The 16,117-nt window shown below is 44.5% G+C and overlaps 1 non-coding gene across 1 annotated transcript; it reads left to right on the top strand.

The window, feature by feature from the left end:
* The first annotated feature begins 15,796 nt into the window (after positions 1-15,796).
* On the top strand, positions 15,797-15,869 carry TRNAK-CUU. Its single transcript has one exon. It is a non-coding gene; the product is annotated as a tRNA-Lys (tRNA).
* The last annotated feature ends 248 nt before the right edge of the window (positions 15,870-16,117 follow it).

The raw sequence follows: 16,117 nt of genomic DNA on the forward strand, positions 1-16,117 counted from the left end.
TCACGGATCTTCAGTTCTAACCTTGGATCAGGCTTGCTGCTGACAGCAAGGAACCTGCTTTGGATCCCCTGTCCCCTCTCACTTTGTGTTCCTCCCCTGCTCTCTCTCTCTCTCAAAAATAAATAAACATTAAAAAAATAATGAAAAAATATAAAAGGGTGGAAGTCAGTGTCTTCAATGTCTTCAACGGTGCAAGGGAATATTTAAGAGACTGAGTAAAATAGTGCAAAACCGGAAGCTAGGTTGGACCCCCTCCCCCTCCCAGGCTGGCTCAGAATCCATGAATGGTGTTAAGGAAATGGGAAGCGTCTGCCTAATAAAACTGCTGCCTGAGAAAGATATGAGGGAGACCGCACACGGAGCTGATAGTGGGATTTTCGGGAAAGAAATATGGCAATTCTCCCGAGCAAAAAAAGAAGGAAGAAGAGACAAGCCCATACAGCAGGGAAATATATAGTTTTCTAGGTTGGTGCTTCTTAGACTTCAGTGTGCGAGAGAATCATTTTGGAGGGCTTGATTAAAACCCAGGTTTCTGGACGCCCTCCCCAAAGAAACTGACTGGGCGGGTCTGAGACAGCAGGCAAGTATTTGCATTTCTAATAGGTCCCTGGTCAGGCTGATTCTGTGAGTCCAGGCACCACACTTTTTAAAGCATAGACTGTGGGTGCTGGAAGATTGGAGGCCAAGCCCTTATGCTGCCATTGCCTGGTGGTGAGCCTTTGGGAAAATTACCCAGGCTTTCTAAATACTAGCTTTCTCATCCTTAAATTAAGATAATGATGTGTACTTTGTAAGTGTGTTGTGAAATACCATGAAGTACCATGGGGCCCCTGGGTGCCTCAAGTCAGTTGAGTCTCCGACCTTGGCTCAGGTCATGATCTCACAGTTCGCGGGTTCGAGCCCCATACCGGGCTCTCTGCTGTTAGCACAGAGGTCACTTCGGATCCTCTGTACCCCTCTCTCTTTGCACCTCCCCTGCTTTCTCTTTCTCTCTCAAAAATAAATAAACATAAAAAAAAAAAAAAAGGGCACCTGGGTGGCTCAGTCGGTTCAGGGTCTGACTTTGGCTCAGGTCACGATCTCCGGGTTTATAGATTTGAGTCCCACATCGGGCTCGCTGCTGTCAGCCTGTCAGTGCAAAGCCTACTTTGGATCCTCTGTCCCCCTCTCTGTGCCCCTCCCCCGCTCACACTCTCCTCAAAATACATAAATATCTCTTTTTTAAAGAATAAAAGATAAAATAAATGAAATAACATATACAAAGCACCCGAGACACAATAGGAACACAACAGGAATGGAAAGACTTCCATTTCCATCCACTCTGAAGGCAGAGGGAGGGGAAATGGAATCATGACCCAGGCGGGGCTCCAGGAAAAAAGGAGAGAGGGCTGCGTGCCCAGAACCTGGAGCAGTGTTTCTCACCCCCGGGCAGGCATCAGAATCAACTGGGGTGCCGCCGAAGATAGAGATTTCTGGGCCCATCGTCCAATCAAAGGACCGAGCGGAGTCAATGGGCTGGCATGGTGCCTCGGTGACTCTGAGGCTGGCTAGAGCTGAGCCCGGTGACTTAGAGAAATGACAGTATGCTATTTCCGAGGCAGAGTCCTGGTCAGCGGAGACCAAGCTGGTGGCCCAGGGTCTTGGAAAGAAGCATTGTGAACAGAAGGGCAGTAAGAAGCCTAGAAGCCAGAGAAAGCACCTTGCAGGGAAAAGAGAGGAGCCGTAAAAGGACGACTGACCGTGGGCTTAGGTGACTGTGCGGACTTGAACTTTAAGAGTCAGACGAACAGATTATAAATAATGCCTAAACATACACGTGACGATAACCTCTCACCCTGGAGAAAGCCTCCCTTCTGTGATCAGATAGAGTAGATTGCCTTCTCAGTGAGGACGGGGTAGGACAAGGCAGTGAAAAGAAACTAGAGAAGTCCCAGAAGCCCCGAGTCGAGTCTACTCTCCCCAGGTCAATTCCAATAGTGGAAAATGGAAACTTATCCACTAGCCGATATCAGCAGGACCTACAACCAGGGTTTTCTATTCCAGGACACCTCACTCGCTCTCTTCTGTTCCTAGGCCCTCAGGCAGCACTGAAGTGTGTTTCTCAGAAGGCTAGGCTCCGAGAAGGCTGTGGGTGACGTGGCTTCAATGATAAATATGAAAAATGACACACATTCTAACTCATTCTTGACTAGGCCCAAGGCGCTTTAGCATAATTAATACTCTGAGAAAGCTCCCTTATTGGAGATGCTCACTTCAGGAAGCACTTTTGTAGCAGCCCCCACCCCTCCTGTCGCTAATTTCTGGGAACACGCAGTAGGAAAACACTGCCCGATGGCAATGTCTGTCGTCGCCACACCTCTGCCAGCCTCGGTGCCAAGATCTGCAACTTACACCTGCACCGTCCACACTGAGAGCTCTACGGATTCCAAACACTCACGTCCTGTTTGAGTGCACACTTCTCCGGGCTTTCAGATTCTGCGAATGAGGGAGAAGAACAAGGCTTGTTCGCCCGTGACTTTCATCACCAGAGCGCTTAATATGTAGATTGTACATTTGATAACAGGACATACCTCCACCGCCTTGGGGAGATCAGAACACACCACATGCGCGCGCGCGCACACACACACACACACACACACACAGACACAGAAACTCAGGAGCAGGGTGGAGAGAAATGATGAGTGTTAAAGAGAAAGTGACACAAAGTCCTTGAGACAGAAAATAAAATTGCGAGAGATGAGGATGAACCCACCATATGCAGGCCAAGTGAAGGCCCACAGTTCAGCTGGCGAGTTTCCCAGCAAGCTCATACTCCCCGCTCCTTGGAATTTCAGCTTGTAAATATATTTATAGCTGCTCAGACACAATATGCCGGATACAAAAAAAAAAAAAAAAATCCACTTAGTCATTGTTCCTGGTGAACCAGTTTTGCAAGAGTTAACCTAATCCCTTGCACAAAGCCGAAAATCGTTTGCCAAAAGCTTTAGCAAGGCAGAGTCAGCCCTTCGCCTGAAGGTTACCTGATCGCAATCAGGCTGGTACAGAAACGAAGGTATTATTTACAGGGTGAGCTGTTTTTGATCTGACTAGAAATGGAGGCATTACACAGTGTCCTGGCCGGTACCTGTGTTATTGACACCTGTCTCTTTTGTGCAATCACAGTGAGCGCCTGAGAGATTTTGGCTGCTTGTCCCTTTGCTCCACCCTCGCGGCCCCCCTTGGGTGCAAACAACAGCAACCTGCTTAAGTGAGTGTTTTCAAATCAGTTGTGCAATTTTCCTATCGACTGCTGAAGTGATTAAAGAATGTTAAAGGAATTGATCGAAATGGGACTCCTCTTAGGTGGTAAGCCACCTGAGGGCAGGAACAATGGCAGCTCCAGAATTTCGGAGAGGAGGCACACAAGGGAAGAGACAGACCTGAAAAAGGAGAAGTCGGGGAGAAGACGTCGGTCGCAGAGTAAGCGCATTATTTGCCCTTAGATGATGTGCTACAGGAGGATTAAAAAAGAAAGGCAGTTCTTCCGAGACTAATTTTAATAAGATTAAGAAAAATCCCAACGGCCCATATTATAGAATAAAAATGCCAAGGCGCGCCTGGGTGGCTTAGTCGGTTGAGCGTCCGACTTTCGCTCAGGTCATGATCTCGCGGTTCGTGGGTTCGAGCCCCGCGTCGGGCTCTGTGCTGACTGCCAGCTCAGAGCCTGGAGCCTGTTTCAGCCTGTGACTCCCTCTCTCTCTGACCCTCCCCTGCTCACGCTGTCTCTCTCTCTCCTAGAAATAAATAAAACATAAAAAAAAAAAAAAAAAAAAAAAAAAAAAAAAAAAAAAAAAAAAGCCAAGGCTGCTGAGCCTAGTGTGTTCCAGGCAGTAGCTTCTGGAGGTGCTGGAAGAAGCCTGATCCTGCTCCCGCGCAGGAAACAGAACTGATTCATCTTGACACCCAGGCTCTCAGCGCAGTAATTGGCCCAAGCAGGAGATCCTTCCCTGTTTGCTGGCACGAAATGGCACTCAGCATTTGAAGGCAAAGAGGAGGGGAAGATCAAAGACAGGAGGGAAGGGATAGAAGGAAAAGTGTCTAGAGAAAAGTGGCAGAGAGGAAAGAGGGGAAAGAGAAAGAAGACAGGGGAAGAGCAGGAAGAGAAAAAGAGGAAAAAAAGGGGCCGCCTGGGGGGCTCAGTCCATTAAGTGTCCGGACTTTGGCTCGGGTCACGGTCTCACAGCTCATGGTTTCGAGCCCTGCGTCCTGCCCTTTGCTGAACATGGGATACCTGTTTGGGATTCTCTTTCCCTTTCTCTGCCCCTCCCCTGTGCGCATGCGTGCTCTCTCTCTCTCTTTCTCTGTCACAATAAACATTTTTTTAAAAAGAGAGAAGAGAGAGGAAAGATGACCCATTCGGCACACAAGTTCAAATTATTCAAGACATCATGGGGGCTCTGCAGTTAACAGTGTATTTTTTACCCTGTTGGCCAACAAATGTAGTTGTCAGAATAGTCACAGCTTTTGCTCTGTGCAGTCGGACTTCTCTTTCTCTGGTTCCAAGATGCCTTCTAGAAGTGATTTAATCCCATTGGCTTTGACATCTTAATGGACATTCTGCCACAGGGCTTCTGTTTTAGGGGTGGCACCCCTTTAGGCACCAAGGAAATCTGTCTTACTTTCAGAGACATGCCCACCGAAAACGGTTCCCCGGGTGCCTTCCCCTAACAACTTCCTTCTGTACTTCCAAACCCTGGGTTAGCTCATGGGAAGATATGTGTGAGTCCAGTTTTAATCACCCCCGCCCCCTTGCCTGACTCAGAGATACCAATCAGAAACGAATGTTGTATAGTTCTGTCGTTTCCACGCCAGAGCAGAAAAATGTCACAAGCCCTGGATTGTGAACTAACAAGATGAACAATACACGAGAGGCCCAGAGAGAGACCAGAGCGGGGACAAGGGCCACCCTGAAGGCCGCTGTGACCCCCACACCCTTCTCATAGAAGGCTCCTTTGTTTCAGCGAGTGTTGCCTTCTGGTCAAGAATGGGCCAATAAAAGACAAACCATCTGTGCCTGTGTTCCTCTCAGATGTCCACAAAAATCCCCATCGTTGTTACCTTCTGGGAAGCTCAGAATGTTGTCATTGTTCCCAATTCTTGTTCCAAAGATGTGCAAATTTAAGAGCATGGTATTTGGTTTTTAAACCTCATCTGCTATTGTGGAGTAATAATGTAAGCCAGACAATACACGTAAACCCATTGTATAAGTGAAGATTATTCTTCATCTCCTTCTCAGCAGAGAGATGGAGGTGAAAGGGAGGTCGGGGTGGGGGCTGGGAGGGAAAGCCTGGCCCAAAGAAGTCTAAGAGCGCTCATGGCAGTTGACAGTGATTCCTTTCACCACATCTAACCCCAGCCACTAAAATCATTCCACAAGTACCCAGGGGCACGATGCTAGATTGGAGGGTCCAAACAGCACTATTCATGGCTTTGGAGGAGTCAAAGATCTACAGTGGAGAAAGAGAACTGAACAGTTTCAGTGAGGGAGCAATTCCGGCAATGGGGGGTGAACACCCTGTGAGGGTTAGTCTTCTGTGTCAACGTGGCTGGGCTAAGAAATTCCCAACGAGCTGATAAAACATTTTTTCTGGGTGCTCTATGAAGGTATTTCTGGGAGAAATGAGCATTTGCATTGGGAGAATGAGTAAAGAAGATTGCCCTTGCCAATGCAGGTGGGCATTAGCCAACCTGTTGAGCATCTCAGAACAAAAAGCAGAGAAAGGGTGAGGTTTGCTTTCTCTGTTTGAGCTGAAATATCTGTCTTCTGCCCTCAGACACCAGCAACCCTGGTTCTCAGGGCTTTAGAGTCTGACTGAATTATACCACCAGTATCTTGGTTCACCAATTTAACAGATAGCAGACTGTGGGGTTTGGGCCTCCATAATTGCATGAGCCAATTCTCATAATAAATCTCCTCTCACTGTATCTCAGCATATCCTATTGGTGTTGTTTCTCCAGAAAACCCTAACACACGAGGAGATTTGGGAGTATACATAGGGACTGTAGAAGGGGTAAGTGGTCAGAGAATACCTATCAGAGGAGTGGACTTCTAGAGGTTCACCTTTGACCTTTATCATACTTCTCATCATCTCTATTGCAGAGCAAGGCTGAGTATAGACAGTGACAAGGAAATAACCATTTTCCACCTTGGATTAGCTTGGCATTGTATACCAGGCCAGGCTTCCTATGGTTACCAGGTGACCTTTTAAAATCTACCTGTGAAGGGGTAAGGTTTCCAGTCAAGTTTCATAACTGATTCCTTTTTATTGGAGGAAAGAGTGATACTAAAGTTTTTTTTTTTTTCTTTTTTTCGTTAAAAGGAAACATTCCTGGGGTGCCTGCGTAGCTCAGTCAGTTAAGTGCCCGACTCTTGATTTCAGCTCAGGTCGCGATCTCACATTTCATGGGTTCCAGCCCCGAGTTGAGCTCCGTGCAGACGGTGTGAAGCCTGCTTGGGATCCTGTCTCCCGCTCTCTCTGCCCCTCCCCCTGTGCTTGCTCTCTCTCTCAAAATAAATAAATAAACATTTAAAAAATTTTTTTAAAAAGGGAACATTCCTTGCAAATGGGTCATCCACTAAATCTGGGTAGATTGAGACTGTGGCCAAGGAAAATTTTCAACTGGAGAGCAGGCTGAAGGACCACAGCCTCTGCAGCGCTATTCAGGCATTCGCTCCACATTTCTGTTACCACCACAGCGGTTTTGAGTCCACGGTCAGTCGGGAGGGCCACTCACGCTGACGCGTCTGGCATCTTGGGCACCCCATTAATGAAGACCCCTCAACACACTCTCCTATCTGTTTTCCTTAACAGATCGTACTGGAGGAGACGCTGCACACCGCTCTTCCTGTTCTCTAACGGGTCCCCAATCTGTCGTCCCAAAATTGCTTTGTTTCCAAGGAGTCCCCATGAAAAGCACAGAGCATGACTGTAGCTTCATCAAAACAGCCAAAAAAGAAAAAAGAAAAAGAAGGAAGGTCTGAAAAGGAAGGATTTGAAATAAACACCAGTAAAATGTTGCAGAAATAGAAATCCCAATTAAAGGGAATTGAAATGAGTGACATTTTTGCTGAGAAACATTTAGGATCATTGTGAAACACACAAAGGAGTGAAAGCCCAGCCACTCTGGGAAGCGATTACCTGCTTCCTTAATGGTTTAAAGTGAGGTATGTTCTCTTCCAGCGCCTGTACATGGGCCTTAGCAATAGTGCCCACTTTGTCCTTCAGTCTGGGTAGAAACGCTGGCCCAGCATGCCAATGTCATCATGTACTACGAGGCCATTTGTGGGTGGCAGATGTTGAGGTGGTCCATTCATGCTACCTCCTCTTTTTCTAAAACACCTATTTACAGAAGGACATGCTGCCCATCTACCTACATCACCCTTCTTTATTCTGAATTAGCCTTCATTTTCTGTAATTTGCATTTAAGCAGATATGACGTTTAAAATTCTGGGTATAGGGGTATAAAGGTGGAATGGATGTCCCCAAAGTGAAGTATCTGAGAGAAAGAACAGTTGGATGGGCTATGACTAGACACCTACAAAGTGGATAAAAAATATGAACAGACAATCCATGATAGAAAACCCAAACTGCTAAGAAATATGTGAAGAAAGATGGTCAGCCTTCCTAGTTTTCCAGGGAAATGTCTATTTCGACAACAGTGGGGCACTGTAATCTTCTGGGTTCTCCAGAGAAACAGAACCAACGAGAGATATGTAGATAGACATAGGTATAAATATATTTTACAGAGTTGGCTCATGCAATCATGGAGGCCAGGAAGTCCACAGTACTGTAGTCAGCGGGCTAGAGACCCGGGAGGAATGATGGCTCTTTCTAGTCTGAGTCAGAAGGCATTAGAACCAGGAGAGCCAATGGTATACTTTCTTGCCCAAGTCCTATTGTGTAGTCTAGAGCGGACCCACGTCCCTACTCAAAGACAGGTGTGGAGAGAGAATTCTCCCTTACTCTTTCTTCAGTGGATTGGATGAGGTCCACCCCCAACTGGGGAAAACAATTTACTACCAATTCAAACGTTCATATCATCCAGAAACACTTTCACTGAGCATGTGGCCTGCTTGGGATTCCCTCCCTCCCCCCCACCCTCTCAGAATAACCTTTAACCAAATAACTGGGCAACCTATGGCCCAGTCAAGTTGATGCATAAAACTAACCATCACAGACACTATTTCGTAACCCCAAATTTTTCATCTAAAAAAAAAAAAGCAAGCGTTGTCACAGTATTAAAGGAATCAGAAGGGTGTAAAACTTGCTTGTGGGAATATAAACCGGTATCACTCTTTGGAAAGCCATTTGTCAATCTCTAGTAAAGTTGCGGGTGGACCCATCCCCTAATCCCACTTGTATGAAAGACTTTCATATGTATACAAGGATCGGTGTTCAAGGGTACACTTTATACCCCTGTCACTAATGCTAAGAAAAGTGAGGTTGGGTATCATAGAATAGATTTAAAAAAAAGAAGTAAACTTAATCTACATGAAACAATGTGATAAATCTCAAAAATATAATGCCGCATTTAAAGAAAACAAACTGAAAAATGATACATACAGTAGGATACGATGAATGCAACCATTTAATGGAAATAATAGACTAATAGTAAATATCCCTCTATATTTTTTTTCTGGGTAGATACATGTGCAGAAAATGATTTCAAAAGTAAACATGCATAAGGCCGATTCACACCAACTTCAGGATAGCGCAAACCTCAGGAATACAGGAAGGGAGAGAGAAGGAGTGTGGGGGAAGGGGTGAGGGGGGAGAGAAGTGATAGCAATCGGATGGTTTGGCTGGAACTGAAATTTTACTTACAAAAAAGGACTTGGCAGCACGTTGATTTTTCTTAAATCTAAGAGACGAGTATATAGGTGTTATGTTATTTTCTCCACTTGTATGAATATTTGAAATTTTCCAAATTAAAAATAGAGTAGATGAATTAAAAAGCAGTCTTGTAGTACGATCCCAGAAAACATAATGAGCGATTAAAAGAATAGACACTAAAACAATCTGGAAGTCTGTAGACAGAACTGTTAGTGATAGTTATCTCTGGGAGAGGTACCTCAGGGGTTTTATTCTCTACTTTTCCAAATTTGTGTTTTGTTTGAATATTTGCCATGATCGTGGATTACCTGTACAATCAGAACAACTAGCCAGAATGTAGAAAAGGGGTAGAGAAGATTAAAAAAAAAAAAAAAAAAAAAAAAGATGTCAAGAAATTTACATGTAGGGCCTTACTCAAAAAACCCACTTGGACCCCGCACCCCATGGTGTCAGTTTTCAAAGAGTAGGCCAGAGGAGAGAAGGAATGTGTTTATATTCTTAGAAGCCAATAATGAGCTAAACCCCAATTTTGCAATTATGCAACACCAGCTGCCATATCTGAACATTCACAAAGAACTAAAAAAGGGCTCATTATGTTCCTCTGAAATCTGCTCCTCATCCTGCATTGCCTGTATGGATGAATGTTGCCACTAGGCTCCCCAACAACAATCAATTCTACCACCTTAATAAGTTTTGTTTCCCACCCCACCTCGCACCCCCATTCTTGCCTCAAGGACTCCACTTTAGTTCAAATCCTCTCATTGACTGGCTTTTCCTTCTGCCTTAGGGCTTAACCCTTGGAATGGATTCCAGCAAACAGTACTCAGGGCAATCGACCTTTTATTTGATTATATAAGTCTCTTCCTCAACTAATTATCTCCAGAAAATGTGTCCATGTTTCTCATTACTGACAAGCTAAGATGCCAAATCTGTAGCATGGCTTCCAAGGTCTGAAGACCTTTCTGGGCTAGCTCCCGCCTACCTCCAGGCTGACTTCTTTCCATGCACATGTCAGCCTCTCATTTCTCTGCAGTTACCTGTAGTTTCCTGGACTTCAATCTTTGTTTTCTTTAAACACTCTATGGTTTTGCTCCCTCTGCCTAGAATGCCCTGCCCCTCTCCACGTGGGGAGTAGTACATCTATTTTACCGGGAAGCTCAGCCCAGCAATTTCTTCATGAACATTTTCCTGGTTCTTACACACAAGCGCGCCCCCACTCTGATGTCCATTTGATCACAGAATTTAGCGCTTGTTACCATTCCCTCCTCCCACCGCCCTTGTTTTATGCATTCATAAACAATTCAGGGCGCCTGGGTGGCTCAGTGGGCTAAACGTCCGACTTCAGTTCAGGTCATGATCTCACAGTTCGTGGGTTGGAGTGCCGCGTAGGGCTCTGTGCTGACAGCTCAGAGCCTGGAGCCTGCTTCCGATTCTGTGTCTCCCTCTCTCTCTGCCCCTCCCCTGTCTCTCTCTCTCAAAAATAAATAAAACATTTTTAAAAATTTGGAAAACAACTCAAGTGGCTCCGAGTCTACCAAATAGAACCTGTTGGTTTTAATTCTTTCTTTTTTTAGTTCATGTCTGTGTTTCTCACATTACATCTATTTTTATAAGGGTCAGTTTGTTTTTCTTGGATCACCTTATTCACGATCATTGCGCAGTTGGTTTTCCGAACGTGTCTGATAATTTTACATCCCACTATTCAGTGTACCTTTCATTTTCTAAAAATTTTTTTTGGAATCTCTTACTTGCTGATAATGCCACTTTCTTTCTCTTTGATGGCGTTTATTTCATTCTGTACATCTACACTTGTATTTCAGGGAGGTGTGGGTAAGCATAATTAGCATATACAACCGTTCCATCCACCACCTTGGGTCAGAAAGCTGGCCAACCATGTTAGAATCCGGTGAGTCAACAGCTATTTTCCAATAACACAAAACAGGCAAACAAACAAATTTCGCAAGACCCAAAATATTTAAGGATATAAGTCAAGAATATTGTAGGTAAACGATAATTATTAATAGTAACTCTGAAGCTTGTATTGTAAGCTCTTTGAGGAAAAGCCTATGTCTTCACATCTTTGACCCACAGTGCCTAACACACTGCTTAACCAATAACACGGATCAATAGATAGTTGTTCAATGAACTCAACATTAACAGAAGCTCACGGAACAATCCTCTTGCTTTATTTTGTTGTGATCATAGCCATGCTAGAATATGCTTCTAATCTGGTTTCCTTTTTACCTGGCAGGTGGAGAAATGAGACCAAAGCACAAGTACAAGAAACATGTCTGGAGTAGGAATTTCTGCCTCTGTTGTGTCAAGGAATATATTTTTTTGATAGGGCAGCTTTGGGACTGAGTGTCAGCAAGAAGGGAGCATATCGAAGAAGGAAATTCAGTTCGGAGGCTGGAGAAGCAGTATAAATTTGAGAAGATGTGCTGGCCACAAAATTGAAATCATTTTCATCTGGGACATCCTGAGCGTTTCTCCTTTTCCACCAGAAATTCCCAACGAAAGAATCATCAGGGTGAACCTCATACCCTCTTCTTCCCTTCCCGTACTTCTACCTACTTGTAGGTTTTCGGTCCCAAATACAATATTTGCAGCCCACAGACATGGAAATGTGTCCAAAGTATGTATTTAATGTCTGCAATAAAACAAACTCTAGGACTGGGATATCCCAGGAGATTGTAATCAGATTTTAGAGCGCCAGAATAGAGTCTTGATCAGTGAACAAAGATTCAAAGGCACAATTGTCAGAGGCAAAGTAAGACTATGTGAGGGTCTTGGCTGTCTTCAGCTGGAGAGCTATTTTGTGGATGGGGCTAATAGCCATTTATTCCCTCCGTAGAGAGGAAGAAGGACTAGCTTTTGCTGAGTGTTAGATATCTGAAACTGTTCTGGGGAAAGAAGTTACGATAATGAGCAAAGAAGACTATACTTGACAAGGGTAAAGACGAGTGGCGAACCCAGACAAGCAAACAGGCAATTACGAGAAGGGGTGATGTGTCCAATGAGGGTGGGATTCCCAAGGGCTATGGCAACATACAGAGGAACACTTGCTTGCAGTGAGGGGTCAGGGAAGTGTTCCCAGGGAAAGGGTCCTCTTCTCTGAAAACCGAAAGATTCGTACATGTTATTCATGGTAACGTTTGGGGGCAGTTATCACAGAAAAGGGAAAGAGATTCTCATAGTAGAGAGAACAGCCATGAGGCCAGAGTAAAAGAGCAAACAAACCCTACTAGGAACCCCTTATGTCTGAGAAATTGTGTGTGAGGTAGAGGGAGGGTGAGGCCTGAGGTGGGAGAAATCAGCAGGAAAATCACAAAGGGACCTCTGCCCTCACACTTGAGAGCTTGAACTTGACTGCGAGGGCAATGTGGAGGGCCCTGAAAGTGTTTGCGGTGAGGAGGCAACAAGATCTGATTTGCACTCCAGGAAGGTCTCTATCGCTGTGCTGTGTGCGATGTGTTAAGAGACGGAGTTGATGGGGCACCTGCTGCGGGGAGCTCGGGTGGGATTCTGCGGAGCAACCTCGGGAGAGAGGAGAGTGGCCCTAGACTAAAATGCCAGCAGCAGATCAGAGACAAGTGGGTGGGATGCATTTGAAAGATGTGCCTGTGGCATAATTCACAAGAGCAGGGAAAAGAACCTAAAGCTGCATCCTAAATAATCTTCTTTTCCAGAGGCCAAGGGCTGCAAAGTGATCAAGTGGCCAGCTATTCAAAGCGGGGTCTCCCTGCAGGCCCGCCCCTTCCTTCCTTCCTTCCTTCCTTCCTTCCTTCCTTCCTTCCTTCCTTCCTTCCTTCCTTCCTTCCTTCCTTCCTTCCTATTATTTGAGAGAGAGAATGCATGTTCCAGAAGGGCAAAGGGAAAGAGAGAAAGAGAGAGAGAATCTTAAGCAGGCTTTATGCTCAGCATGGAGCCGGACCCGGGGCTTGATCCCGTGAACCTGGGATCATGACCTGAGCCAAAATCAAGAGTCAAGAGTCAACCAACTGAACCACCCAGGCGCCCCCTGCTCTTCCTGTTTGTAATCTGTCTCCTTTGCTCCTCTCATTGTTGAGTCTCCCCTTTGCTCAAAGAGGATGTCCTTTTACATCTGTGCTCCCGTCGCTATCTTTCCCTTCAAACTGGAGAACTGGCCTCTTGTCTACCCTTCCTGCCCGCCCCAATCCTACGCAGCTCAAAGCTAAGATGTTTCTTATGGAGCTGCTTCTAGAGGGCTTCCATAGAAAAGACAATGACAGACCCTGACTTCCCAGGATCTTAAGAAGAGTGGAGGGAAGATGAGGGAATGGAGGAGGGATTTCCAAGCAGCTGCTCTTTTTTAAGACTTTAGTTCTCACGTGAGTCAGTCCTGTCTCTTGATTTATTTTTCAGATGATCCATCGGTCACTATTGAAATACTTGCATGTGGGTACACGGACACACAAAATACTGAAAAGCACACACACCTCCAAAGGACAAGACTTGTTCTCATAGTTAGACCTTCTATAAAACGATAAAGGAAAAGCTAAACATTTTCTCCAATTACCTTGTAGATTGCAAGGCACCTCTCTTATACAATAGAGTCAGTGTTTTATTTCCTCCTCAGCTTTTGAGTTTGAGCTTCTTTGGTGTTGGCAGCGCTTAAGAATGGACCATTGCCGAAGTTGGATAGTACCTCTCTGTGGTCACTTTCTGGGTACCTAAGCACCCATTCAAAACTCCCAAGATTTCTTGTCCTAAACACTTTATTAACTTCTTCCTCAAAGCTGCTCATCATCCTGTTTCTGCCTGGGATTAAGAATGGTAGGTAGTTTTACTGTTTCAGAAGTATATCTGCTGTGCTGTGCTTTTCTAGCCAGATAATGGAACTAGCTTAGTGGCAGTGCAGGACCGTGGAAAGGACAGTCACTAAAGTAAGACCTTGCCTTACAGTGTTCACTAACTTCCTGATACTGAGTACACGTTTTTTTTTTTTTTAATGTTTTTTTAATTTATTTCTGAGAGAGAGAGAGACAGCGAGAGACAACGTGAGCAGGGGAGAGTCAGAGAGAGAGGGAGATGCAGAATCTGAAACAGGCTCCAGGCTGTGAGCTAGCTGTCAGCTCAGAGCCCGACGCGGGGCTCGAACCCACTAACCATGAGATCATGACCTGAGCCGAAGTCGGACGCTTAACCGACTGAGCCACCCAGGCGCCCCCTGAGTACATTTTTTCCCTGAGCCTTAGTTTCCTCATCAGTAAGTGACAGATGACATGGGTTAGTTTGGTTTTCATCATCGAATTATATTGAGTGCAAATATATATGCCAACGTAGCTGACGTATAGTGGGTGTTTAAAAATATATCATGTTCATTTTTGATTAGAGTCAGAAATAATCTAATGCAATCATTAATTTCTGCAAATGAGGATGCTGAAGCACAGAGAGGGCTAAGATTTTCCAGTCCCACAACATGGCGGAGGCAAAAATAGAGGCCAAGTTTCCTGACTCTTGCTCAATGTTCTTTCCATTACACTTTCCGTAGTGAGCCTGGAGTATGTGGCTAAGGAGTTGAGTTGGAAGTCTTTTATTATAGAATCTGTGCCCCAGCAACATGTCCCGTTCCCCCCAAATGTCTAGGCTAATGTCAGTTATATTCAGTGTCCACGTGGTTTTGTCTTGGATGGAAAAGGCTTTTTCCAGCACCACCTATTCTATTATTTTGTTTTGAAAGGCCAATCTGTCAGGTACATCAAACATTAAAAAGCAGTGAGAACATTCTGAGGTTGTAGTGTGTATATTTTTCTCACCGATTAAATCTTCACTCCTCAGCTATCAGGAAAAAGGGAGGAAAAACCACTCCCCTCCTCCCCTAAAAGGACAAAAGCTTTTAAAACAGTTGGTAGAATCCACAATTCAAAGTGGAAAAATAAAATTTTCAAGCAATATCAGACAAGAAAGGCAAAAGAGCACATGTGCTCAGGATAGAGTTTGTTTTCTCTCGGGCTAAAATATTGCTGCTTCATGATTCTAAGCTATTATCATCAGAGCCAGATTGTAGCCAACAATTTTATCAACACGATTTAATGCTTTCCCTAGGTTACTGTCATCAAGAAAATATAGGGGAAGTTTCAAGCCAATCTCATCAAGTAAAAAAAACCTGACACTGGTAAAAATGCAATTTTCCTAAATGGCAATGAAAAGAGTTGATATGCAAGACTTAAATTTTCTTCTTTACCCACAGCTGATACATGTGACTGGAGTTATCGCCAGCACTTTGATATGATCACCTAAACAACTGCCATCAAGGAGGGCCTAGGCTCTTGGATGTCCTGCTAGTATCTCAAAATCAATACATTCCAATTAAAATCCAATACCTCCCCCCCCTTCCCCAATCTATTCACCCTCCCGTAATCCCAATCTTAGCAAAAGCACCACCAATCCCTGAAGACATCAACTCCTTTCTCATCTCTTAGCTTCCTCCAATCCCAAATGGTCTCTGAAGTCCATTTTTCAAAGCCACCATGGAATCCACTGCCACCATGTTAATTCTGACCTCCGTTGTCTCTTGATCTATTGGCACTTGGGTTTGTTGAATTGGTCCCCTTGGAGTCTGTTCTTATCAAGCTCTAATCTATATTTCTTATGACACCCAAACTGGTACTATAACATGTAGCTAATGATGGTCTAAAACTTTCTATGGCTCTGTGATGCCTAATAAGGCCAATTTTTCATCAGGTCTAAAGGAACTTTCTCAACCCAATCTCAATCCACTTTCCAACCTCCTCCCTTCAGCAACTACCATATGACCATACAGTTGAAGTTTTGACTATCCCCAAAGTACTCAGTGTTCTCTAAGCCTTTGTTTATGCTATACTCTCTGCTTCTAAGTGCTATATTTGAACACCCATTTTCTACCTGGTAACTTTCTTTTAATCTAAAGGACTCAGGGTGCCTGACTGGCTCAGTTGGAAGAGCTTGTGACTCTTGATCTCAGGGTCGTGAGTTCGAGCCCCATGTTGGGTGTAGAGATTACTTACAAAAATAAAATCTTAAAGAAAAGTTAAAAGACTAAAATTCCACATCTCTGTCAAGTTTTCTTTGATAATCCCAAAGGCTTACTTGGCTCTTTCTCTGTATTTCCATACCACAGTTAATAAACTATTATTATATCAATTACCTTGTTACATTATAATTGTTTTCTTGGTAGGGAATCCTTTGATGGGCGAGTTTGTATTTTCTGACAGTGAGATTCAAATGTTTGTGAATCAAAC

Source organism: Hyaena hyaena, unplaced genomic scaffold (genome assembly GCF_003009895.1).
Source record: "Hyaena hyaena isolate Hyena2069 unplaced genomic scaffold, ASM300989v1 scaffold_196, whole genome shotgun sequence".
Classification (NCBI taxonomy): Eukaryota; Metazoa; Chordata; class Mammalia; order Carnivora; family Hyaenidae; genus Hyaena; species Hyaena hyaena.